This window comes from Chamaea fasciata, unplaced genomic scaffold (assembly GCF_029207755.1).
Source record: "Chamaea fasciata isolate MVZ Bird 193981 ecotype frontalis unplaced genomic scaffold, bChaFas1.0.hap1 SCAF_5, whole genome shotgun sequence".
NCBI classification, from domain to species: Eukaryota; Metazoa; Chordata; class Aves; order Passeriformes; family Sylviidae; genus Chamaea; species Chamaea fasciata.
The window spans coordinates 6356168-6382869 of record NW_027094090.1 but is presented as its reverse complement, the minus strand read 5'-3'; the positions used below and the strand labels follow the sequence as shown (position 1 = coordinate 6382869).

The following is a 26702-nucleotide window of genomic DNA, read 5'->3' as shown; positions in this document are numbered from 1 at the left end:
TGTCCCTGCCCAAGGTAGAGGCTTAGGAACCAGATGATCTTTAGGGCCCTTTCAAGAAAGGTAAGCAGTCCAAAGTGCTTCACAGCCTAGAATACAGTAATTATTCAGAAAATTTTCTTTCGATCATCTCTGAAGCCAAAATGTGTAACAGTTAAGTATCTGAGGCATTAGAGGTATGGAGTTCCTGTGTCAGATGAATGGTTGGAAGCTGAATTCTCAGGACAACTTTGATGCAGGGTGCAAGAGAGTGGCAGAGGCAGGGTGCAGGCAGGCAGAGAGAAAACAGGGATCTGACCCCGTGAAGAAGCTGGCCCAGGGAATCAGCAGCTGTATGACAGCCCCACACTCCTTCCCATCAAATTTGTGCCGCTCTGATGTTAAGCCTGGTCTTGACGTCCCAATTTCCCTGCATTATTAGGCACTGAGTGCAACAGCTCCAAGAGTCTTCATGGCTTTTCTACATCCTCACCATTCCCACCAGGCCTCTTGCCAAAGCCCTAGCTTTAAAGACAAAAATCATCTCTACAAGCACACATCTAATTAGCTACTTCAGCAACACCTCTATGAGTTTGTTCCTTAAATGTTTGCAAATAATTTGCAAAGGATATATTTAACTTGTGCAAACCCTGCAGAGACTACCCCAGTGCAAGCCCAGGGCAGAACATTAATTATACCAATTCCAGACAATATTTTAAGAGCAAGGGAAAGATGGAAAATTCTTAGAAGGGGCCACTCATTAAGCAACAGATGGGTATGTTCAGAAGGAAAGTAAACATAAATTGTCAACAAATGCAAAACTCTCTACATGCTTCTAGGTTCAAGTAGCTTAATTAAGATGCTTAATCATGCATCAGGACTTTATCCTCTATGGTCACAAGTGTCCTAACACTTGTGTGATGACGTGGGGAGCAGAAGGTCCCTTGTGCCCAACAGGATCTTTCCTGCAAGCACACAGACTAATTCAATTTCCTCTGAATTCACTGGAAATATTATGACTGACCTGAATTTATGCCCATAATCAGTCATCAAAAGCTGTGTTCATGCAAGGACTTTCACACACAGGAAATTTAACATCAACAATAAGCAAACTCAAATGTAATACACTGCAGGATGTTCGAACAACAAACACATGACTTGGCTCTTCATTCTACCTAAATAGCTGGAAAATCCCATGGTACTTTAGCAAAATTTCCAGGTAGATTGCATCACAAATTAAATTCTTAGTATTTGCAACAGGAAACCAATACACTCCCCACTTGGCTTTACACAACAAATGTTTGGAAACATTTATTTTTTTGTGCAGGTCTAGTGCCTGGTACCTTAAAGGTTAGTTAGGACAATGGCAGGTTTACCTTGTTTAGTTTAGTTGAAGGTATGTTAGAAATGACATTTCAAGCAATTAGTGATTTTTAATGAAAATTACTATATTTATTTATCCACTTTCCTTTATGCACCATACACATTCACACGATCCTTTGCGCTCCTCCTACCATCATGATGATGGCAGTTTAACATAATCAATCTGCCACAACGTTGAAAGCCTCCAGTTTAGTCTGTGGTATGGTTTTTCACCACGCATACACTAATGCTTTGCATTTCTATTTCTGGAAAACCCCAGAGGTTCCCCAAAGCAGCCTCACCATCACACGCATGGTCACCCATGGCGAGCAGCCAGGGAGGCAGAGGCCAGGGAAGAGTTCTGATCAGAGATGCCAGGCTGAGCACCGGGGCTGCCGCAGGACCCTCTCCCCTCCCTGATTTGCAAACCAAATGTCACCGCGCCCTGTGCTCTGCGAGGGACAGAGGGCGGATAAACCTGCTCGGTGGTACAGAGAACGGGGAGAAAAGGTTCAGTTTTAGACCCCAGCCCCGTGGGGTCCTCTGTACTGAGCCCATCTGCCCCCTCTGAAATCAGACGCGGGACGTGAGGGTGTGGGAAGAGAGCAACTATGAAGGGTAATCTGGGAGAAGACAGCTGAAGAAGCTGAATCACCCCCAAAGGACACACAGAGCAGTGCCTCATAGGGGTGGTGGCGCTTGGAGCACGATGTCCCTTGGGGAGGTGGTGTCTGAACGTATCAGCCACCCCAGCTGCTGGTGGCTGCTGCACTCCAGGGGCATGAGAAGATGGGAGGAGGAGTTTTTCTCCTCTTTTTCTCAGCCTCCCCAGGACCAGCAAGGCCTCAGTCGTGGCATTTTGCAATATCCCTGGAGAAGTGCACATGGCACACCTGCAAATGAAGCAGCTTGTCCTGCACAGCATTTCTGTACTCAGAGGAGCTCTCAAATGACAAGCTATTAAAAGGAAAATGGAATTCAAAGCTAAAAAATCAACGACATGGAGAGTACTTGGGCTGAAGCCCACAGTTTAGACAAATTTGTGGGTTGTGTTGCTGGAGCTGGACCAGAGCAGCCATGGGGTTCCCAGCAGAGATCACTGCCATCAGCAGCAGCTCCTCTGCCACTCACTCCAGAAATTCACATAGAAATCCATGTGCTCCTTTCTTTAAAGCATGAGCATGCAATCACTTACAGCCCTGATACACAATAATTAATCCTTCAAGGATGAACAATGTTCATTTCAATAACACGCTGGGTTTGGGCAAGCAAGTGCGGCATCATCACAATGTTTTGGGGATGGAGCAAATTTTGTCCCACTCCTCTGCAAGCAGATCAGCAGTGCTAGACCCGAGTAACAGGCAGACACTCCTGGTTTGCAGGGATACTTGGGTACATCGAGAGCCAAGGAGAGCACTGTAAAGTGGCAGCTACTTGCTGGTCACGGATCAGGAGGGATTTGGGGATGGGTTAATTAACTCCACTTTTATCCCCTTCTAGGAGTACCAAGTGAATCTCAAAGGTTCAGAGGATTCATTCTGCTAAGCCTCCAAATGCCTGCACGCAGCCCTGCAGAAATACTCACCGAACTGTCTGATCTACTCAAGACCTGACAGGATTTATTATTTTAAAAGGTGCTGCTCTCACTTTACAGAAGGGGAAGCACTGTGCAGAAAAACCACAAGTTTTTCTTTTTCTGTAATTACAAGAGAGAATGAAGCAGAGAGGGCCAAGATTCCTCAATCCCAGAGTAATATCTTAATCAATGGGCCATATCATTTCAATTCCTTCTCCTTCCTATCTCGGTAAGAGAATCTTAACCCCACTTCTCTGCAGATCTTTTCTTCCTTCTGTCCTCCCTCTCCAGACTCCTCCCTTTCCCAATATGTGGCTCCCACCCTGCAATAGATGAGTCTGGCTGATTAACTCTGCACAAAGCAGCTCATTGACGCTTTTAGGACACATGATAGTACAATATTAGGGCTGTAGCATGGGCTGGGGTGACAGCAGTTCCCAATACTTGTTTCCAAAGAAAGGAAAAAAGCCCTGGAAGTGAACATCAAAGCATACACTTGCTTAAAGCAAATTAGATCTGATTACACAAATTGATATGAACTAAGGAAAATTGCCCTTGCCACCCTTTCAACCTCCCTTTCATCACATTTGCTACTTTTCCTGACACACCCCCTCCATCCTGGCAAACCCCATGTGCTGCTTGCATCTCCCACATCCCAATGTGTCCCTAAAATTCCTCCTCCTGTGGCACAAAGGGCAGGTGCCACCTCCAGCCACCACATTTTTGTTCAATTTCAGGAATATTCTGAGGCCATTAGACAGGAAGAAGATGTCTGGAAATAAAAATACAAATAAAGAGAGGCTAATTCTTTTTTAGACTCAGCACTTTTCACCCTGTAAGTCTCATGTGATGCTGCAAGCTGTGGGAAAAATAAGAGGAAAATAAACCTAGGAGTGAGAATCAAGGGAATTTAAGTGTACGAAAAAAAAAAAACATAAAGAGGGATTAAACCTGGTGAGAAACTATGAAAAGTTTAGTATAAGAAAGAAACTATAAAACTATGAAAAGAAAGGGTGGATTCCCCCTGTTCAGAGCAGCTCTGGGTTGGACGCTGTGCCTCAGGCAGACACAAACCTTGGGCTGGAGGCAACCATGCAAAATTATCAAGCTTCCCCTCCAGACTTTCAGTCTATGATTCTGCCATGTGCACTTACAAAGGTGTCAATGATACAAATGAATGAAGGCAATGTTTAATATTTTTACACATGGCAGGCCAAGATTTAAAGGAGCAAACTGAACTGAGCAACCAAGGACTTCAAGTGAGTTTTCTGGGCATGGCAGCTGTGCAAACAAGGGCTGACAAAAGAGTGCTTGATCTGCAGCAGAGCCTCAAACACAGACTGGCCCCCTTTGCTTCCTGTGGAGTCATTGCATCAGAGCATTGATAGGGGAATTGTCATTTTTACCTGACTGCTACTGCTGAAACACAGAAACATCCACCTCCAAAGGGGTTGAAATACATACCCGAAACAAGACCTGACATGACCAGGAGTGACATTTGGCCCTGCTTACCAGTTCCCATCACACCAAATGGGCTGTGCTGCAGTGCTGGAGTGGTGATGGGTGCATGGCACCCCAGTGATGCTAAAATCCTCCCTTGCTGCTGGCTGGCACAGAGACACCATGTCCCGCTCACTGTCACCAGAAGTGCACAATCTCCCATAGGTCGAGATCTAGCTCTAATGGACAGTACTCACTTCAACGTTTGCCAAAAAAAAAAATCTAAAAATCAATACATTCCGTGGTCTTTGGCTGGAGATTGCTTTTAAAAAGAAAGGGATTAAAATTTGAAAGTTGATGTACAATAAGGGAAACGAAATCCTTTAATGACTGAGCTTTCTGTACATCTCTGCTGGCTCCTAACCATCCCAGAGGCCAAAGAGCTGGCATTAAACCAGCTGCGAGCTGCCGTGGATCATTAATTAGAGGGGCTGCACTCTGCACAGATAAAAGCAGAGAATCCAGATTTTGCTGTTGCTTTGGCTGCTGATCTGCCATGAGAGCATGTGAAACACCCCAGCTACAAGCCACAATTGATTCATTTCACTAATATCTATCATATTTAACACCAACAACCAGGATCAGGTAGGAGAATACTGTACAAAAACCTTGGGCAAACACAAGAGCTGTTTAAGTAGGGCAGGTCCCCCCCACAACAACTCTTTCCAAGTCAGTGTTACATTTGCAAGACGTGACATTTAATGCTGCACCTCCACGAGCAGCACATGTCACGGGTAAAATGCCACAAGAAAGCACGAATAATTTTGCAAAAGCCAGAACTAACAAAGCGTGAGTCTGTGAGGATTCATGGCTTTGAGGAACCAAAGGTCTTTGAGAATCAATGCTCCATTATTCCCACACCTACCCTGGAGAGAGTTTTGCCAGCAGTATGAGGGTTGATGAATTCACCAGTTGGCCAAGGGAGGTGTTTAAATCACAGTTTCTGCTGTGGAGTACACTGCAAACTTACCTCTGCTCAGCTGTCTTATTTGTTTGAAATGAGTCAGTAATTTCAACAGATAGTAGGATAGTCTCACACATGTTCAGAGGGAGTGATCAGATCAGATTGCTTTCCACTTGAAAGAAAACCACCAAAAAATTTTCATGATGACTCAGAAGATGTGAGGATGAATGGGAACAAGCCAGCCTGATCTCAAGGAGAAACTCTGGCAATTCTGCTGAGAGGGGAATGGGGCAGAGTGAGATGGCAGGGGTTGGTATGGGGAAGGAAACTCGTGGCTGTCCTGGAAATGGTTGGCTGGCTGCAGCAGAGCTCTGCCTACCATTCCTGCTCTCAAAAAACATTCCAATACTGATGCTGTGAATGAGATTTGCACTGCCTTGCCTCAGTGCCATTCTTGTAGAGGGGCCCAAAACTGGCACCATGATTGGAGGTGCAGCATCACCAGTGCAGAGTACAGAGAAACAGACACTGCCCTGTTCCTGCTGGCCACATTATTGCTGATGTTTGGGATTTGAAAGGGGGGGAGGAGAGTGTGGTGCCTCACATCATACGTGTCCAGTTGATTTTCAAGGGTCCACATTGTAAGAGGCCACCAGATTGATGTCACCAAGTCAACAACCTTCCCCTGAAATGGACGCCTCTGGAGATGGCTTTAGAAGAAAGGTGGAAGGTTAATGACCTTGACATTAATTTCTATTACTTCATATCGCACACAGTGTCCTCCCACTGCAGTCAACAAGAACATGGTCCAGCAGTGGTGACAGCTTCTCTGCAGAAGGGGCTTTGGTTCCCACCATCTCAGGGCAGCAGTCTCCCCCTCTCTCACTCACAAACACGCATGCAAATAATGCAAAACTTAGAGAAGCCTCAGATCAGACACAGAGCAGACATGTGAACAAAACCAGGCAGATGTCAGTTCCTCAGCAAAAGGTGGTTCTACAGAGTCTGCAAATCCAAAATACCTGGTTTTTCTCTCCTACTACACTTGGATTGCCGGCATGTTTTTGAAGTTATATCCTTAATTTGCCTATTGGAAAGAGCTGGAGGAGGTTTACTGGGTTCAGTACTGAATATTCCCTTGCATTAAAAATAGGAGAGCTCATTTTTATGAGCTGTAACATAGAAATGGTGCTACATCCCCATGCCAGACGGTGTTTTTCGACCTCCTCTGATCTCCTACCACAGAGATACCTTTTGTTCCCACCCACATTACATATCTTGCCTTGCTTCATCTAACAACTGGGTAAGGGACAGCTAATTCCAGCTCAAAGCCAGATGGTTCAGTGCCCATATGCTGACTGCCTGGCCAAATTAGTTAAATCTCCGTGGCTGGAAGGACAAGGAGTTGAACTTTGGGGTCACGTGGGGGCTTCAAAACACAGACTGCTCACAACACAGGAAGGAAATTAATGTCTTCACTAATATCTTTAAGATCTCTATGCTTCTGTCAGGTTAATTTGGTCTGCTTTGGAAAACCTGCTAGAGGAGAAAGACCCTAGATGATGGTACACAAAGGTAAGCATGGAGGGATGAGCCACTTCAGAACCTTTCCTCAGGTGTGACTGAAGAGGAGACTGTGACAAAAACTCCACTGTTGGTAGCAGGCAGCAAGTGGCTCAGAGCAGGTGTCTGAAGGAAGTAGGAACAGTCAAAATTCAGGAGAGGGATGCCCACCAAAAGACCTACTTCTATTAGCCTTAGAAGACAGTAATGATTTTAAAATTAACACGGTTTCCAGTTTAGTTTTTTCACACTTCATGTAATTTTCTGTAGGCAAAGCAATGGGCCAGGATGGGATTTGTCCTGATCCAGTGTCCTAGCAGGAATCTGAGTGGTTCTGCTGTCAGTGCAGCTGACACCTCTGGGTGTCATGAGAGGTATCAGGACACCTTGTCTCATGATTATACAACTCAATCTCTTGCCATTTCATTTTCCAGATCCTACCCATCACCTCTATAACCTCCTGTTACTCAGGAGTGAAGACCCACAAGCCTTTCCATCCATTTCAATGGCCTTTCTTCCCTAGCACTGCATGTCCTCTATAGCAAATCCTAGCCTTATGTACCACGTGCATAAAATGTTCTCATGAGATCTCACAGTGATAAAATCAAGCTGGAGACATTCCACAGAGGGAAACCTGAGCTGTGTAGTTAATCACCTGTAGCACCAACTGGCTGTGTCAAAACCTACCCACATACACCTTGAAATTTCTGATGCCTGCCCTATCTCATGTTGTCCTCCCTAGTGAGGTCACAACAGAGCTCAGACAAAGCTGAACAATTTCAGCACAGAATCATGGGTTTTCACCAAGCACTGGTGGAAATCTATAACCCCCCACAAACATAACAAATCAATTTAAGTACTTTGAGAATAACCATGAGTGATTCCTGGATCACACACCTGGATTTAGGTGCTGATCTTTTGCTCACTTGTCTCAAACATTTTCAGGTGAATGCTCCTCAGCAGCCATTCAAGGGGAAGAAATTCAATCTCTGGGTCTTCTACTACTTAAACTTCCAACTGTAGTGTGAAGACTAGGTCAAAAAAACCTTCTGGAATGCTTGTATTGCTGCAGTTCCGGCAGCCCATTCAAGAACAGGAATATCCCCTGTCAGTACCATGTCAAGAATATCCCTGACTCCCTCAAGAAGCAGACCACACCATGAGAATGATGGGTTCCAATTGGTGGATTCCAACTGACAGTGATCAAAAAGGCTCACAAAGCTTGAGCAGAAGCCTCCAGACTGTTTAATGTGAAACACATCAAAACAAATATTCATGATTAATTAATCATTAAAGGTGAAGAAGATAAAAGCAGTGTCTGCAAGGATTTATCTCAGACAAAACCAGTGTACCATCCTTTAGTTCTTGGCAGCAGCCCTGTTTTTGCACTGTGGAGGACTGTGGATTTACGTGTGCAGCCAGTAATTAGGGATGATTCCCACTCCCGTGCCTGGGAGACTGAGGAGCCACGTGTGAGTGGTGAGCAGCTCCTGGGCTGAGGTGGGTTCCTCTGGAGGTGTTTCACAAACATAAAACCAGGGTCTGCTTGCAAAACCCATGAAAAACAGGAAGACTGACACTCTTGGAAGGGTGATCTGGCTGCAGTCAGAGCAACTATCTTTGTACATTGCCTCACAAAATGAGATCTTATTAGTTTCCAGTGAATGAAGAGCTGAATAAGTGGTGTAACACTGTGTGGCCTCCTGGCTTTCAGAGGAGTGCCGTGTGTACACATACACCCAAGTTTCTATTTGAAACCTGGCAGCAGACACTCCACCTCTGAAAAGAAAGCCCTGCCATCCGTGAAATTCCCATTTGAAACAGACGCAGGGGTGTTGTTGTCTACTGTTATCTCCTTCACTGGTTTGAATACACACTAATGAAGGGTGAATGCCATAACACCCACACACCTGAACAGGTAAGTTACACGGGAGCATGGAAGAAAACACCTATTCAGAGAAGCAGAGAGTTGAAAGACATGACAAAGCCAGGTATTTCATTCCACCATATGGGGAACAAATGTAGCTGCCACCCAGATGTGACAGAGCTGGGACTCCCAGCTGTGACTTTTACAGCATCTATATCGAGTTACCCTAAAAGTTAATGCATATGGGTGAGGTGGAGCTGAACTGCTGATGATAAGAACAAGTAACAGCACAAAGGCAGAGATGTTTATGTACTCAGAAAACACTGATATAACCAAAAAGACACTTTGCCTCACAGCGGGAAGCAGGGCTATGCTCCACAGTCACATCCAAAGAGGTTTATGCCTCAAAACCACATTTTCCCCACAAGAGAAGCAGAAAATGGGCAACCAAGCACAAATGACATTGTGAACACAAATTTCTTGTCCCTCAACAAAGCTGAGTCGTCCCCTGCATGCTCATTTCTGCTGACTGTTGCTGGGCAGCCTAGGAAATCACAAGCTTTGATTGAGTCTCGTTAGACTGGGTGTGCATGTGACAATTAAAGCAGATTACAGTTCCTCAGTGCCATGCCAGTGGTCAACAGAGTCACACTTGCCCAGCTGCAGGTGTCTCCTGCAGTGAGGAGCAGCAAATGCCCTCCAAAATGGGTTGGGGACCCTATGTGTGCAGGTGATGTGTTTCTGCATGAGGCCATAGTGGTTTTAGCCCCACAAAAGTGCATCACACTCCTGAGGGATGCCCGCAGCCTCAGAAATGGCTCATGAAAGTAGCGAGATGGCATGATCAGAAGTGTTTGAAAAGCAAAAGGGTTTAATTAAGACAAAAATAACAAACTATACAAAACAAAAGTGGTTTAAGCTGTGCACAGTTCAGGGAGGATCCATACACCTGCTATCACACCCTGAAAATGCCCTGAAAATCTCTGTGCTCTCCCGTAAGTATTCAACGACCAAGGAGCGGTTTTTGGCATGCTGCCCGATAGAAAATAGCTACAGTTCTTGAGGTACAGCTCAAGGATCCAACAGGTGCCTTTGTCCTGGCATTGGGCCGATTATGGTGAGAAAAGCATAGAAGTTTCTAGTTCTTTTGGTTTATCAGGGGTGAAACTTAAACTCTTTCCTTTTATGGAAACACCTGCTAAGGTTGGGGGTGCACTGCTACATGCAGGGGGTACAGCAATAACCACTTTGCTGCTCCTGGCAGGTGTGGGTTTGAGTTTTGATGTGTCTCAATGTGTTTGTGTCACTGGGGCCACTGTGCATCGGCGGTGCTTGCCTGCATCCTGCCCACCTGGCTGGCCCAGGACCACGTGTCCAGGGAGCAGGGAAGCCTGGCAGAATGGGGTGCAGGAGCAGAGCTCTCCTGGGGCTCCTCGGCAATCCTTAGCTGGCATCCAGGTAGTGGCTCTGACTCAAGTACTCAGTCTGCCAGGACAAGCCACATGACAAACTCATCAGCAGCAAGCTGTCAGAAAACCCCCTCCTTCCCACCAGGCTACTGGGAAGCCAATTTTATTTTTTTTTTTTTTTAAATTGAGACAGAAGTATAAGTTAGAGGCTAGGCAGGTTTCCACATTTCATCATCACTGTATTAGGATACTCCTACACAGAAGACTGCTCCCCCAGTTGCCTGTGGGAAGTGCCAATAGCCCTCGGGTGAGTCACAGACACCCTGCACCATGAAAGAATAAGTGGGAAAGCTCTGCACAGTGAGGGATTGATCCTGGAGGACAGACCTTGCCATTCCATGTTCATTATGAGTTACTGTCCTCAATCACAGAGCATAGAAAAGCAAACTCAAAGGCAGAGCCACTTCTCCTGACACTTGTGTGAAAGCAGTGGGACTCCTGAAAGTCCCGGCATTGCTCCAGTGCACAGCTGGGAAATGACAGAGGAGAACACGGCTCCAGCCCTCCATTACTGAACCTGACACTTCAAAGCCACAGTGAAGGCTACTGATGTTCAAGTCTGGTTTATTTTCAACCTGCCCAGATTCTAGGGACAAAAAAAGTCTTCTACTTCCACTGCCACTTGGTTTGCTTTGCATGTGGTCTTCAGGAAAGAAGCAGAGGGAGAGAACAGGAAAAAACCCTTCCAGCAATGGGCAGAATTAATAATGGAACAATTCAGCTGTGCCAAGTCTTGGAATCTTTAATCAGGCAAGATTGCTGGGGGTCTCACTTGGCTGGATTCGTATCTTGGCAGCATCACTGTAAAGTCCAAAGTAGACTTGAGCTCAATACATCAAGTGACAGAAAAGTCATTTAACCAGAACAATATAATTAGCAGAAATCCATTTTAATAAGGATGCATTTTGCTTGTGTATAACAGCTAATTGGTTTTTAACCAGGTGAGAATAAGTTTGAGAAGCTTAATCTCCCCAGTTTTACAAAGGATATCATAAAGGGGGGTCTAATTAAAAATTAAATCATGAAGTTCATTTATTCCTGCTGCATGCATCAATGTGGAGCCTAGGGACCCTATGTATAGGTTTCTATTTTTAGGAGAGAAACCTGGATTCACAAATGTCCCCAGAGTGCCTTTGGAGAAGTAACAGAGGAGTTTAAAACGGAAGCCAGCTCTCGACTTGCAGCCACTTGCCCAGAAAAGAGGACTATAAGCTGTAGTTCCCTCTTTTCTTATGGCATGGAAATATAATTTTTAAAAACAGTCACTTAGTAGGCAAGGACCAGACTTCTAAAGATTATTAGGTACCATATGATGCAAGTAACTTCTTACAGTAGCAAAGCATCAAAGTGCTTTCAAACTTCCTCCTGGGTATCTTCAGACAGCTAAATATATTAAAAATATATATCTAAAAGATTTTTAAGAGTGATGTAGGCATTGAAGGGCTGGAAGACTGGAATATTTCCACGGTTTTAAATCTCTTAATAACCACTGCAGAAAGAATTTATGTTTTTTAAATATGTCACTGTGGCACTGTCCTGCAACAGAGCTTAGAGGTTAACAACACCAATATTTCAGACAGCAACAAGCACAATATTAATGTCATAAGCAGCAATTAGTGTTAAAAGACAGCAAATCCTTCATGTAAAATAAATGCATGTCTAGCTGTGGGAACAGTAGGGCTAAAGAGCAATACTGCAATGACATCTGGTTATTTTTCCATTATTCTAGCTAGGTTTTACCATTGCCCACTGACTTTTTGCAAGGATGATGAAGCAGAAATGGGAATAAAAATACTTTGAAAGTAGGAGTTAGTAAATGTACTTCAAAGGACATTGATAGCAAAATTTCTCTTTGTCAATTCCTTGTTTTCATTCATGCCATTAAAAAGAAATCAGTATGAAAAAGTGGGTTGTTTCATGGCATTCAAGAAAATGTTTTCTAACCACCTCGCTTATAAACTACAGTTGTATAGATTTCTAATATTTTATGTAGCCAAGTCACACATACAAGTCACATGTGGTGACTCATTTTTTCCTAAGCAATACATCTAATTAATTCAAGGTATTTAGAATGAAAGGTAGCTATTAGATGAAGACTAAAATAAATGGTACTAAATAGAGCCTTAGTGATGATGGACACAGGGCATTCTGGTAACATCCCCTTCTCTGCTGTGCTAAAAGCTGTGTTGCTCCCCATGAATAAAGCTGTATTAATAAATGAAAGCTGTATCCTGCTTAAAGAGCACTGGCCAATAGAGCTTGTCAGGATGAAGCTGGAGGACCCCTAGGACACCAAATACATTTGGTTTCACAGTTTTGACCTGGGTGGAGCATGTGTGCGGGGAGAAATTTTCTCCAGCTCAGCCTTTGAGGCAACTACATGCCTGGCTTCTCCCAGAAAAAAGAGTTACAAAGCAAGGGGTGTGATTTTATAGCATTCACTCCTGCCTATTGTCTGTTTAATTGGAGTGATGCATTCACTTATGATACATCATGAAACAGTCATCACCCCTTCTTTTATCATTACCTCAGCTTTATGTGGCATCAATAAATCCAATGCCTTGTCACAAATTGCAAGTGTATCAGTGCTTCATAGATGCTGAGCACAACAAGTAGAAAATGCTGGGAAAGTAGCTGGTGATGTGATTAGCATCACAAACTGATGAGGTTAGGAGTTCATTTCTAGATGAATGTACACATTCTCACGGGTCTTATCATCTGCGATCTGGTGATCTCTCAAGAGCTGGATTTGGAATGAAATTTACAGAATGTCTCAATTCTGAATGCAACACAAATGTGGGCACAGATGTTCCTATACAATTCCTAATTTGTGCTTTAGCTTAAAACCTAGAATTGCACAGGTCCTTATCAATTATGTGTCTTCTCATGTGTCACACTCTCCTGCACAGTGCCCCTTGAAGTTCAAATCCAAACTGCATCAGAGTACCAACCTGACCAGCATCCTGTTCTAGGCTTTTTGCCCTGTTTTATTGCTTTATCCATCTAGTTATACTTCAACTTGTGAACTACTGCATTATCAGGTTACTCTGTGTTCTGGTGGGATTTTAAAATAACAACCTATTTGATGCAAATAATTATTTCCTCCAGCCAGGAGGGCATTTGTGTGCTCTCAATAGGATGGTAAGAGGGAGGAAGCTACCTGCTGAGCTAATGCTGTGGCTCCGAGTTTCCATTAACCTTCTAACTTCACCCATTTTTCATTATGAAATCATGAACTTCAAACCAAGCACACAGAAAAATGTACATTTCTCCCCCACTCACAGAGCTCTGACGTATGACTGGAAGCGATGTTTTCACACTTTAAAAAAATCCACATTTGACCTAGGACTGAAAGCCGAAGTTGGCAAAGCCGATGGAATTTGTTGAAGAAGTTTTGAGGATTTCCAAGGGGGCTGCAGTTAGCTTGGAAATATGCTCAGCCTGGCACCAGCTACCAGCAAACACAGTGAAAAATACTTTGGAAATGTTTAGGGGAAAACAAACATGAATCCATCTGCCCAAAATACATTTGGGCTTCCATGTGTGGCATCACGCCAACTACAGGGCACATTGAGAGGAGCAAACTTACTGCCAAGAAATCAGCCAGAAACCTCCAGAGACACCAGACACCAAGGAATGTCTCTCTGGCACCTTATTTATCTTTCTGAAAGGTACAACCAAGTAGACCCAGTCATTTGGAATGGGCAGGAAAGTATCAGTCCCTACTCCAAGAACACACGCTTGCAGACATTTAGATGGTAAAATAACCAAACCTCCCGTCTCTATTTACACCTGAGCTGGTCCACACAACGGCGGTGTCAGACCTGTGAGCTGGTTCTGGTGACACCATGAGGAACAAGTCAAGCAGACTCACTGGGGGACAGACAGGCTTCAGTGGCCTCTAACCATGCCTATAATACCAGTGAAGTCCCACTGTTGAAATCCAGTGTACAAAATCTGAGCAGTTAATGCTGCATCAGTCATGCATGTGCTCAGTTCAGACACAACTCACTGTTATCATTTTGATTAATAGACTGTTGAACTATGCTTTGCAAACTCCATACCAGATACAGGTGGAGCAGAAACAGTGGCTCTGTTTCTAAAATGTCGCTTTGCTTTTGACAGACATAAATACACTTCTGAGTAGATAACCAGAGTTGCCAAATCTCACAGTACATAATCACGCAGTGTGAAGAGTTAAAACACTTAATCTCACAGTAGTCTAATTGTTACTCAGTGTCTCCTGCTTCATCTGCATTTCTGGTTTTGTTTCTATGTCTTATTTTCTCCTCTGCTTTGAGCTGCTTCCCCCTTCCCCCATCCATTTACTCTTTGTCAGAAGCACACCTGAAGGTGGAAATCTCTTCCTCCCTGTGGCAGCTGTCTCACACACACAAGACATCTCTGTGGCTGCTGCTTGCACCACCCATGCCATGTGATGACAACAGGTCACAATTTACAAAGACCTGTGTTTCCATTTGTGCTGTTTCTGAGACCCTGCTCAGGGGAGCAACCAAAAATAAAATAAAGAGAAAAGAAGAGTCACAAACTTGCAGGTTCAGTTACTTCAATCTCTGGCCTTTTTCATTCCCCCACACTGCTGCAAAGCACATTTTCTAGTCTATGTTTTCGACTGAGCCCATCTATGCAGTATTCATTGCCTGTTCTCTGGCCATGATACTTTCATTTATGTTTTTAAGGACCCTCTTAGCCTATTCCCATCTTATCTGTTGCTCCTCCTGACCCTTGAATCCTGTGCTCCTGGTGCTACTGTCACTAGGAAAGGGTGAAAACACCTAAAGCCAGGAGGCTCTGTAGCCTGGTAGGCAGCAAAGCCAAGTTAATGGGACCTGTGAGCTGCCAGGAGTCTCAAAAGGAAGGGAGTGCACAACCACAAGCAGGAAGCCCCTCTCAGCTGGATACCCACCTCCTGCAAGGACAACAGGGCTCCTGAGTGAGCAGAGGCTGCTTAGGTACTGCCCAGAGGTAGATCTCTGAGCTCCAGCAAGGGATAGGAGCTGCAGCACTGCCTTTGCATATTTCTGTGCATGTCTCCATCCAACATTTTAACTTTCTGGAGGGCCGCTCTCAGGCTCCCAGCTCCCTCTGCAGATCATTTCCTCAGGCCTTGAAGCACATGAAGGCAATCTGCATCCTAACCTGGCTCTCGGGGTTTCCTTTTCCTTCCAAATAACAATTCTACAGTTAGAAGGTGGGACTTGGTCAAAGAGCTCTGCAGATAAACAACTTCCATCTCTTTTTTTTTTGCCAAAATAACTGTCCTCTTGGGAGGAAGAACACAGATGCCTAATGGCCCAAAGGAACTCAACTTTCAGTTGATTAAAATAAAAATGGCCCTTGAAAGTGGAAAAATTCACCCAGGGAAGGGACTTCAACCTTAAAAGGAACTGTGACCTCTCAGCACCCACTCAGAGGGATTTGCCAGCTGGGAACAGGGCCTAAGCAGAGCCTAACCTGAGGATGTGCTGACACAGCAGACCAAGGGCACAGCTCCTTTTGAAAACCTCCCCATCCTTGCAGAAACCCCAAGGAAGGAATCTGCCTTCTGAAGATAACTCTGTCAGCTGCCTCCCAGGATGAATCCACTCGCTGTGCAAGATCTGTCCTAGTTCTAGACTTCACCTGGGTACATGTCTGCTGAGGATGTCAGCTATGAAAAGCATTTCTAAAGATGGTCAGAAAAAAGTTAGAACATAACTCTCCATCAAATACTGCTAACCTCTTCCAGGACTAAAACATCTCCTTGTCTGCCCAGATTGACCACAAAGACACTAAAAAGAGCTTTCAAACAGAGAAATCTGAAATTAGCTACCAAACTTCAAGAAGGTATGTCTGTGACCTGTGTTTTATAAGCCCAAAAGCAAAATGATTAGCACCTCTGTTGAATTTGCCAGAAACTGGCAATTCCTCATCCAGTTGATGCATTACTCAGACACTGTGGTGATGGTTTGCAGTATGAAACAAGACAGATATGTGCACACCCTCTCTGCTCACTGCAACCCCTTGACTACATTAAGCCTCCATTCCAAACAGGATTTACTTTTCATCATTTTATAAACAAACTGAGTGGTGTTGAGGATGAAATCCTCAGCAGGGAGTGAGGCCAGCAGCTGAAATCAAGAGGCCACTTTACTCTCTGAGTTTCAAATCATGGTCCAGAATTGATGAAGAAGGGTCTACTTCCCTGTCCCTCAGCATGACCATCTGCTCCCATCTCAAGAAATCTCACTTACAGCATGACTTTTTTGGTCAAATACTCATGGATTTTTAACACAGAAACCTTTGATGTCCAGGTGAAGCCCTTTGGAATGGGAACTGTTACACGTTTTACAATATCAATGCATTTTTTTAAGACTAAAGCATATTTTAAATTTCTAAGGATTCACTATGATTAAGTGTGCTGTTATATAAAGAGGATCCCTCCCATGAGTAGTGCCAGTGGTGATCCCATCTTTCATCCAATGAAAAACCAAGCAATATCCTTCTCTGTAGGGATCCATGGCTCACATAAACCTGCTAAGATGGTACAACAGCTATTTTAAGACATTTTAACAGAAAATATGCCTTTACTTCTCATAATCATAAGCTTCCAGATCCTCTGGCTGATCCACACAAAAAACCTTAAGAATCCCACTGGCACTGTTTGCAAGCAGCTCAATCTTATCGCTGATTACATCCAGTTAGATTTTATTTCAGAAAGAACCTTGTTGAAGTAAAAAAAAAAAAAAAAAACCTAAACAAATGTAAAACTACTGCAACTAGGAAGAGATTTAGAGCCTGATTCTCCAAACAAAGTATTCTGTCAGGTAATTTTTTAAAAGGAAGGTGATACAGTACTTCCTTTTGGTAGCATTTCTTATTTGTTTAACTAAAGGTCAGCAAAAATAATAAAAAATCTGTTGTCTCAGTGACTACAAAGGTAGATATCAGGCCTGGGAATCTGCTCCACTTTAGAAGAAATAAATTCCTGTCAACAACCAGCACATTTTGCAAAACACTTCTTTCACTTCTCCCACCTCTCTCTGGGTTGAAGGCTGTTGGCTAAACTCTCTTGCCCCATAACTCCATCATGCAGATTCCTTGTTCTCCTGACACTTTCACACAAATGGTCTTCCACTTCTGGCACCTCTCAGCCCTCTGTTTTTTTTTTTTTTCCCCTGTAGACACTGAATGTGGAAAATACTACTTATTTTTCAACTGCTCTGTGGCAAGCAGGAGAACAGGCTAAAACCTGGAGCCCACCCACCTTGAGAACCTTCGTCCCAGCACATACTTCTGGTGGAGATTCCTTGACAGCACCATTCCCCAACTATTCTGCTCCCCCCTCAGAGCCAGGGTTATCATATCTGTAGCAGCCCCTTTGGTTCTTTTAATTTCGAGAAACCTTAGCTTTGCCAATCTACTGAGAGCTGAGGAAATCTGTGTTTCTCCACTAGAAGCCCCCTCTACTCCCTGTTTATTCGAGGACATTTTCTCCCATAGTGCCTTATCTTTGCCATTGTTTCATGGTCTAATTACTTCCCTTCTGAGAACTTAATTTAATTTATCTCCTTGGAGTCAGGCAGGATCATATCCAATATGTAAACTCAGCTGGGCATGACATTCATACAAACAATGGCTCCTCCTGCACACAATTCCTGCCCTATCACAAGCAATCCCACTTAGAAAAGGGAATGAGCATTTGTGAAAGTCACAATTTATTGCCATTATTGCAGCAATCTTGTACTGTGAAAACTCAAGCTACTCCTAGCCAAAGCATGCTGCAGTTTCCTCAGAGGAAACAAAAATATTTTTGGATGAAGAATAAATAATCAGCTTGGAAAGGCCTGAACAAAGAAGACTCTGACTGAATTCTAATGGAAGGAAATTGTTTAAACAAGTGTTTGTTTTCTGAAATGTTAACAGGTTTCTGGTGGTGATCTGTACTGATCCATACAGTGCAGTACAGCTAAAAATGACTTTTTCCCCCACCTTCTCTGCTCTTTATATTCCTGTGCTCTTTGCTGAGTGTCTCTCTAGCTTGGTACCTCGAGTGTTGTTACTTCTGGCCCATTTCTGGATGTGTCGCCAGGATGTTGTGGCTGCAGTCAGTGGTACCATTCCACATGCTTTGTTAAAACATGGGAGAACAAACCAGATGACATGGACTTTAAATGAAATCTTTATTCCCTCTCTGTTACTAATATGGGCTGTGGCAATCTTGCATATTGGGATGTTGTCTAATAGTTGCTTTCTCTAGGCAGCTTATTTTCCCCTCAGAGTGGGAGGAAGAGGGGTTTATGTACACAAAATGAATAACATAATTGACAGAAAAAGTCTCTACAAATAGGAGGAAAACAACCTCAACCTAGATAACTAGAAGGAAATTTCATTTAATTATATAGCCAATTTTTGACTAAATAATTTCAGATTTTTTTTAAAAAATGAAAGCACAAAGAGCATTTGGGAAATTCTTTTTAATTATTTATAATTTATAAATAAAAAAAATTAATTATACTCATAATCTCAAACATGCTGAATTAGAGATCTTCTAACTCTACTAGTCAACACATGGAATAAAAAAGTGAGCCCAAGTTGAAGCTGCTGTTGCTATTATCCCCCACAGAGGAGAGCAGAGTATGCTGTTGCTCAGCATCACTGCTGGTGGCATGGTAAAGGTAGGGGGTGGCAGCTGCAGGAGAATGCACACAAGACTTTAGCAAATGCCAACTTGTCTAGTGGTCTGCCACTGAAACCAGATTTGGCTTAATTTCCATCTCACACTGCAGAAATCAGAACAGCCTATTTGAAAATAAATATGTCATTGCTGAGGCCAATTAAATTTTGTAAGCTGTGACCAGGGGGAGAAGAAAGGATGAGAAGTTTGGCTTCATAATTAAAGCTGACTGCAATCTAAATTACTAAGATATTTTGGCTTGTCTTGATTGCACATTCCCCAAGATAAAACTCTAATGACTGCCTGATCTGGACCTCCCTCCATGTGTGGTTGTCAGGAGCCTGTTACAATCCCTCCTGCAGAGATGGGCCCTTCCAATTTAGGCTGTAGTGCCTCCTATCTTTACAGGGGAGCCCTGTTCAGTCCCCAGCTGACATAACAAGTGCTCATCTGCTAAAATATGAATGGGAAAAAGGAAATAATAAAAGCAAAGACCATAAAGCAGAGGCCAACTGATGAGCAAAACACCGTTTTTGCAATTTGGGCAGACACTAATCCCTGAGAAGGATCTTTCCTTAGAAAATCACACCCAAGATCTTACTTAATTCAGGGCAAGCAAAGCAGCATGCCAAGTACAAAGACAAGTTGTTACAACTTCAGGACATTTTTTTCATGCCAATGCCAGTTTGACATGTGTCCCACCCTATAAAATTATTTTATATTGCTTCTTCCTGTGTGATACCACCTTTAAAACAGTAATTAGAGGACGTGTTTGTTTAGAGGAAAACAAATTACTTCTTTGCTTCAGGGCCTGCTTAGCATGTCAAGTTCTCCTGGAACCAGAATAAAATCATCAGTGAAAAATAAATATTCTGTGTACAGTTTCATGCAGAATGTAACACCTCCCTCCAAGGTGCTCATGCATCATTTAGTGCTTAACACATTCCCAAGAAGCAGGAAATAACTCAGACAAGCATCAGCACTTAACCATTTGAGGGCAGGCATCCTACTGCAGTGATGTCTTGAGCAAGGTGGAACCATTTCCAGTTCCCAGAAAGGAAACAAAAGGACTTGGTCCCCACCTTGGCTCCAGGTGAGCATATTTACCTTGCCAGTCTGATCAAGGAGTTCACAAGAAACTGGGCTCAGTGCCTGGTTTCATTCTCACCGTGGGTCGTTCAAACATTCGTGTGCTGCATCTCACCACAACATTTCAGCCTGTGCTGGTCCCCTGCTCTCTAGGCCATCCAAGAACAGGTTTTAGTACTAATTTAAGGAATTTATATACTAAGTTAAGCTTTTCTTACCCCAGGGAGCATCTGCCTTTCTAATAGACTCAGATATTTCAGCTATGGCAGTCAGACACAAAAGGTTTGGCAGGTACAAGGAAAAGGGACAAACGGTATCCCAGTGGCTGAGCCAACACTGTGGAAGAGCTTCCTGGAGGTGAGCAGGAGGACACACAGTGTTTGTTTGGGCAAAGTAATGGTTTTTTTCTACATGAATCACTATTAAAGGATATTTGTCCAGGGTGGGGTCTCAATCACCACCACAATCCAAACGATTTCTAGCAGGACTCGTGTTCTTGCCGTCATCAGATTTGCTAAAAGATGTGTTCCCTCATCAATGCTTTTCTCATAGACATTAGTAAAACATTGCCACCTCTTCACAGGCAGAGAAGGATTTTTTTTGTACTTCATTGTTTTCAGTGTTGCAAACACAGTGCCAAGATACCACAGTGAGAGATAGCTATGAACTATGATGATAAAGACATTCCTTTGAGGCTAAGAAATGCACACACAAAAGGGTTTATAATTTGGTCCATACCGCAATGCACATCATGTCATAGAATCATAGAATCACTATGGAAAAGACTTCTAGGATCACCAAATCCAACTGTCAGCCACGTTCACCACTAAACCATGTCCTCAAATGCCATATTTTTATGGTTTTCAAACACTTGCAGGAATGGTGATCAATGACATCTTGCATGTGGCTTTTCTGTTTATAGCAGACAAGTCAGTTGAGTGAGGAACACCATTAACTCCAACAAAGGCATGCAAAAATACTGGAATTCTTCATGGGACAACACACCCAATGCTACTGCAATCATTTGGGTTTGAGCAGAATTGCCAGCCGGGGACTGGAAAAGAAGGTGTTAAGGTATCTGGTGGGCAGAGACAGCTGTGAAATGGCTTAGCCTTTCCTAAGTCAGAAATACCACATGCAGATTACAGAAATCACAGTGTTGTCTACTCGGTGGAGGATGTCTCCTCAGGGCTTTCTTTCCAAGCAGCCTGAGCCACGGTAAAGGTCAGCATGGTTTACAGACAAATCTATTTTGTAATACATGGAGCACACTGTGCCTCACACACAAAACTCACTGCCTTGGATCGACACAAATCCTCGTGGGCATCTCCCTGCAGAGCAGGAAGGACAGGAGGAGCTCAGTCAAGCATCAGATTTGCCATCCCTGCACCATGCACACATGGGAAAACACACCTGGGTTAGCTGGTGGTATGAACACCTGAGCCCCTGTTGTTCTGCAGCCTGAGGGCTCATTGATCCCTGTTTGGATTTGTTTTGACTCAGGCAGTAAACACTGGGTAGGTTCAAGCTCTTGTGCAAATCTTCCTTCAGCCATGACCACAACATTACATCTGGCCATGAGTCTCAAACATATGGATGCACTTGTGACAACATTTGGAAATAGCTTCCTTGAGTGCAAGGATGATCTGGCACATACCTTCCACTTGGCTGTTTATAGCTTTTAAAGCCTACCTGCAAAACTCCTCTGTCTATGAAATACTAAAGGCAAATTTGAACAAGATGTAAGCTTGCAAGGGGGTTCACAGTTCCCCTTCAAATTCTTGGCATTTGCGATCACTTTCAGATTTTTTTTCTATTTTAAGTGAGAAGTGCAAAAATATGCAGCAGGAATTAACTGTTTGGGAACCTCTTCAGCATCCAAGTTGGGGAAAGCTTCTTCTTGAATCTTCTCATCTTTCTCCATTCCCACTTTCTCCTGGATTACTCAATCTCAAAAGCATCCATGTAGGCATGTGTCATGCTTAAATATATTTTTTATTTAGAGTGACGTGTGTGTGCTGTGCCTCCAAGGGAAGGGGGGATTAGTAAATCTGTAATGATCCCAAGCAAGGAGCAGTTTTGGTCTATAATGGGACAATAACTCCTATTAGCAGAGCTTCTGGAAAAGCTTCTGGTCCCACTACAGCAGACCCAATGCAGCTTCTTTGATCAGCAGTAGAATTCTTCACCATTATCAGAAGTAAAGAGGAGAAAATGTGTGGAAAATTTGTTTACAAAACAGCAAGACCAACTGCTCACAATGTTCCACTTTATTTTTAATACAAGGAGAAGCACAGCACTGCAAAGCAGTTTTTAATTCACTGCTTTCTCCCAGCAATACTTTTGGCTTTGTACAACAGTGCCACGTGCTGATATTTATGTAACTCAGTAATGGCTATGATTTTGCTTCAAAAATATTATTTCAGTGTGGCTATGCCATCACCCAACCAACCCTGATGCACATGTGGCTTCAGGAGGAGTCTTGGGGAAGAGATAGTCTTTCAGGACCCTCAAATTAAAAGTTTAGTCTGGAATAGGCTCAAAAGAAAGGAACTATTTTCTGAGCTTCTTCCTCCACTTTGGCGAAGGGAAACCATGGCCAGGACCAAGCACAAAACTACAGACACCAACACTCTCAGTGGCACCAAATCCTTTAGCACCATCTTCTCCCTTGTAGAGTGGCCACAGCACAGCAATGGGTAAGGACTGGCTGAGATTCTTGCAAGGCCAATTAAAAGTTATGTGAGCTCAAGTACTTACTTGAAAAGAAAAGTTAATATATGGGGATTTACTGAAAAATGTATCCAATACTGACTTCTTCACAACTTTGCTACTGGAGGTGCTTTAACATGCCACAGTTAGCTTCTGCTTTCTCCTGTTACTTTATTTGGAGAGTTTTTGGGGTTTTTTTTCATTCCTCTGCACTTCAGCATGGTGGTTTCCACCCAGGGGAGTGCAGACACTTGGGTATCTGTGGGCTTCACTGGGTCTGTAAAGGATAACTTAAGTAAATCCATCATTCAGGAGATTCAAATTAAATTGCTGTGGAGGAGCTGGCTCTGATACTGGAAAAAAAAAGTAAGTACCTGCCTATTCAAATGGCTGAAAGCCATTATTATAAAGCCATTTCCAGAATAAGCTCTTGGGCTTTTGCTCTTTCATTTTCCTAAAAATGAGACACAAATCACCCACAGCAGTCAGAGCACTGATTCCCCTACCAAAACCCCTCCTTTTGCTCCATTTGCATAAATTTCACGTGCTTGGCTATGTGTCCCTGCTGTGTCTCACCCACACAACATCAGTGTGCTCCCAAAATCTACCCCTCAGTTAACCTAAACTTACAAGGGGAATAAATGGATTTATTAAATGGAGACAAAATCTGGATTATTACCAGGAATTATTGCAAAATCAAGCCCTCTCTTCAGGATTATCCCACTCTAAAAATGCTTTTTTTCTTCTGCCATGCTCCCTGTAAATCACTGCTTGCCATAGGAACACTTCCAGTTACAGAGTATGCATGAGGAATGTCCAAAATATTCTCCAAGTACCCAAGGGTGTCTATAAAGAAGAACCCTGCACTCAATTCTGCATAGTAAAAACAGAGATTCCACAAGACAAGGACCTATATAGGCAGAATATTAAAGAAACATTTTTTATACATTGAGAAATATGTCCACAAGTAAATAGAAGTTAAACCCCGACAAGTTCCCTGACAAATGAGAGTAATTGAGTATTTTTTTGGAAGGAGTATATGGGATGCTTTTGCAGCTCTAGTACAGAAGCAGGAGACTCCCAGAAAGGCTGGTACCTTTCTAACCACAAGTCAAATCCAGTTATCAAGATCTACATAGCATAAACAGATGAAAGAAGACAGCCCAGTTGCTGTGGTGGGTCAGATCAGGTGAGCAACTTTCTCTGTCCAGAATTAAACACAGAGTTTAAAGGTGCTGAAACACAAAGTGTAGTCCAAAATGGGCCTGAACTTTTGGGCAGTTTGGGTACTGTTTTCTTCTTGGAAAGGTCTGTTGTTTTCTCACAAGAGAGTCTTACAGAGGTTTCCAAGATGGTTCAAGGCCCAGACCAGCACTGACCTGAGTGCTCCCTCTCAGGACTGACATTTCTTGGTTTGCTGTTCAGGACTGGGAGAACTGTCTTGGATTACCTGTGACCAGAGAACAGTCATCTCCCACATGGATGCTGTAGGCATGATCATGACACAGGAAATTATATAGTTGACTAATCAAATCTGTGAGGTCTTCTAATGTCCTCTAGGTAGGGGATTTCAGTGGGATCCAGATCACTGTCCTGTGCAGATACTTTTAAAAATGCCACTCAGGTGTGCTTGAGATACAGATGTGACAGTGTCAACACAGAATCACATCTCTAAAGCTTCTAAGATTTCCCTGTGTGTAAACTGATGCAAAGCACAAGCCTCTACACTTGCTGGCATCCTCTTTTTGTTATTTACTAAATCCTCCCCAAACCATCCCACTAATAAGTTTACCTGTATCAGCTACTCTAGGAGTATATACAGCACTAAAATAAAACAAATCTAATTATGTTAAAATAAAATGGTGTAGGTGTTCCAGCTTGAATAGTCATTTAATACTCAACTATGGGGAAAGAAACACAGTGAAAGACTGCCAGAAATACTGACATCAATCTTCCATTTCAAGAGCAATTCAGAGTGATTCCAAATATAGTTGGTCCTATTAAGAAAACAGCTCTTGGGTAAGAGCGCAAACTACGTCATCATAAGAAAGAAAATCAGAAACATATGGTTCTAATCGTAGGAGGAATTTTAAACAAAGTCAGCAATTCAGTGTCCTAATAGTAAAATCAGAGAAAAGAGGGGAGAAAATCCCTGCATGCCAACCTAATCCTTTCAGGGTGAAGTTTCATGAGCTCTTGTCTGGTCTTTCAGTTTCTAGAAGGAGAAACAACTTAATGACACCAGCAGGAGCAAGCCCCACTAGGTAAGACACAGACCATGTTCCCCACCCTCTCACAGGAGCGCCCCTTCGGATTCCCTTATCCAGTTCTGTGGCTACATGGAGGGAGGAGAGGGGACACGGCCAGTCCCCGGCAGATTCTCTCTCTGCAGGCTGAAGTTTGGCCTCAGCCACACCAGCTGAAATCAGCAGCAACACCATAGAACACCCACTGTTCCCATTCATAATCCAGACACGGCACAGAGCTCTTGGTGGGAAAGCCAGGATCCTGTGTGGGCTCAGCCAAGCCTGAGTAAGGAGGACATGAAAAGGAGCAACCACCTTTGGAACAGTAAATCTCTATATGGGCTATGACCCTTTTTTTCGATGTATCAATCCAGGAGACACTGAGGAAGAGGAAAGGAGGCTGTGCAGCATGTCTGCTGTGTATAAAGCTCTGAGTCCACACTGCACAACCACACTAGACAAAGCCCTGCAATCCACACGGGTGACCTCAGCTCAGGCTTTCTTTTCACTTTTGCTTTGGGCCAAGATTCTCAAGGGAGCCTCAAGGAGTCATGTAACCAAGTTCAACGACTTTGAATTTTCCTATTGACCAGAATAGCATTAGATCATATTACCCATGCCTATTTGTTAATGACGAGTGCTCGTTTACCCACGCTGGTGCTACATGGCTTGGACGTGTGTGTTGGACACCATAAATGGCAAGGATGATGGCTTCAAGACATAAACACTGTGGGACATGCAGGAGCTTCACTCAACAGCAGTTTTCTCAGGAACACACAAAAAACACAGAAGGAAAAGTTTCAAACTTCAAATTTTCAGCTTCCCTCCCACCAACCCTCTTGTAGTAAATATAAACCAGACAGCCGCTACTATTACTGTAACATAGAAAGGGGAGAACTGGCATTTCTATCTAAAAATGCCAATAAAAGCTGCATCTTTTTGGATCATGTCATATCCACATATTTGTTGTGGCTTGCATAAGAGAGCAGATATAAAACAATGAAAAAGCCCTTTCCTCTTCATTTTCAGTCAGAAATCCCCCATTATCCTCTTTAAGAGCAAAGCTGTGAACAGCCGCTGTTTTCTCTTCTAATTATCAAGTTTACAGCAGACATGAGAGTGACCAGATTGCTTTGGTCTGGAGAGATGCTTCTTGACAAAATGTATTATGCCAAATGCTGCTGCTGCATGGGAATTCTGCTTTTGGTGGAGGGGGAAAAAAAAAAATAAACAACTGAGAAACAACCCCACACTTTTGTGGAATTTTCAAACCAGTATTTCAGCACAAGTTAAATATTGCACTCAGAGCCCAGTCCACCAAAGCCTGAACCTATTCCAGTGGCCTGCAGGGAATGGCTGCTTAGCTGAGACTGTAAAGATATGTATGTGTAAGTCCAAAAAGGTCGCAGTTTAATCCCTGGTGCGTCAGCCAAGACAGGAGATATCACAAATGTATGAAGATATTTGAAGCAGGTTGGTTTTTTTTGGTGGGAACCAAACAGATTATATATAGATATTGGGACTAATCTCAGAAGGGGACACTGCTGGTGTGCAGAAATGTATCTGGCACAGTTCACTGCTTACTTATTTGTCAGTTGGTTGTTTTGGTAGAGTATGGACACGTAATACATATTAGATTATTTGCAAAAGCTTCCTACCAATATACCTGCTCAAAGTTTTTGAACAAACTTTCAAGAAAAAAGAAATAAATTCTGTTATTTGTATGTTTAAATGCATTCAAAGAAGAACCTATTAACCCTA

General features: G+C 43.3%; 1 protein-coding gene across 3 annotated transcripts in view; it reads right to left on the bottom strand.

Moving 5' to 3' along the window:
* The window catches only part of CAMK1D (calcium/calmodulin dependent protein kinase ID), a 209463-nt gene that overhangs the window by 82631 nt on the left and 100130 nt on the right, over window positions 1-26702 (bottom strand). The window lies entirely within an intron of this gene.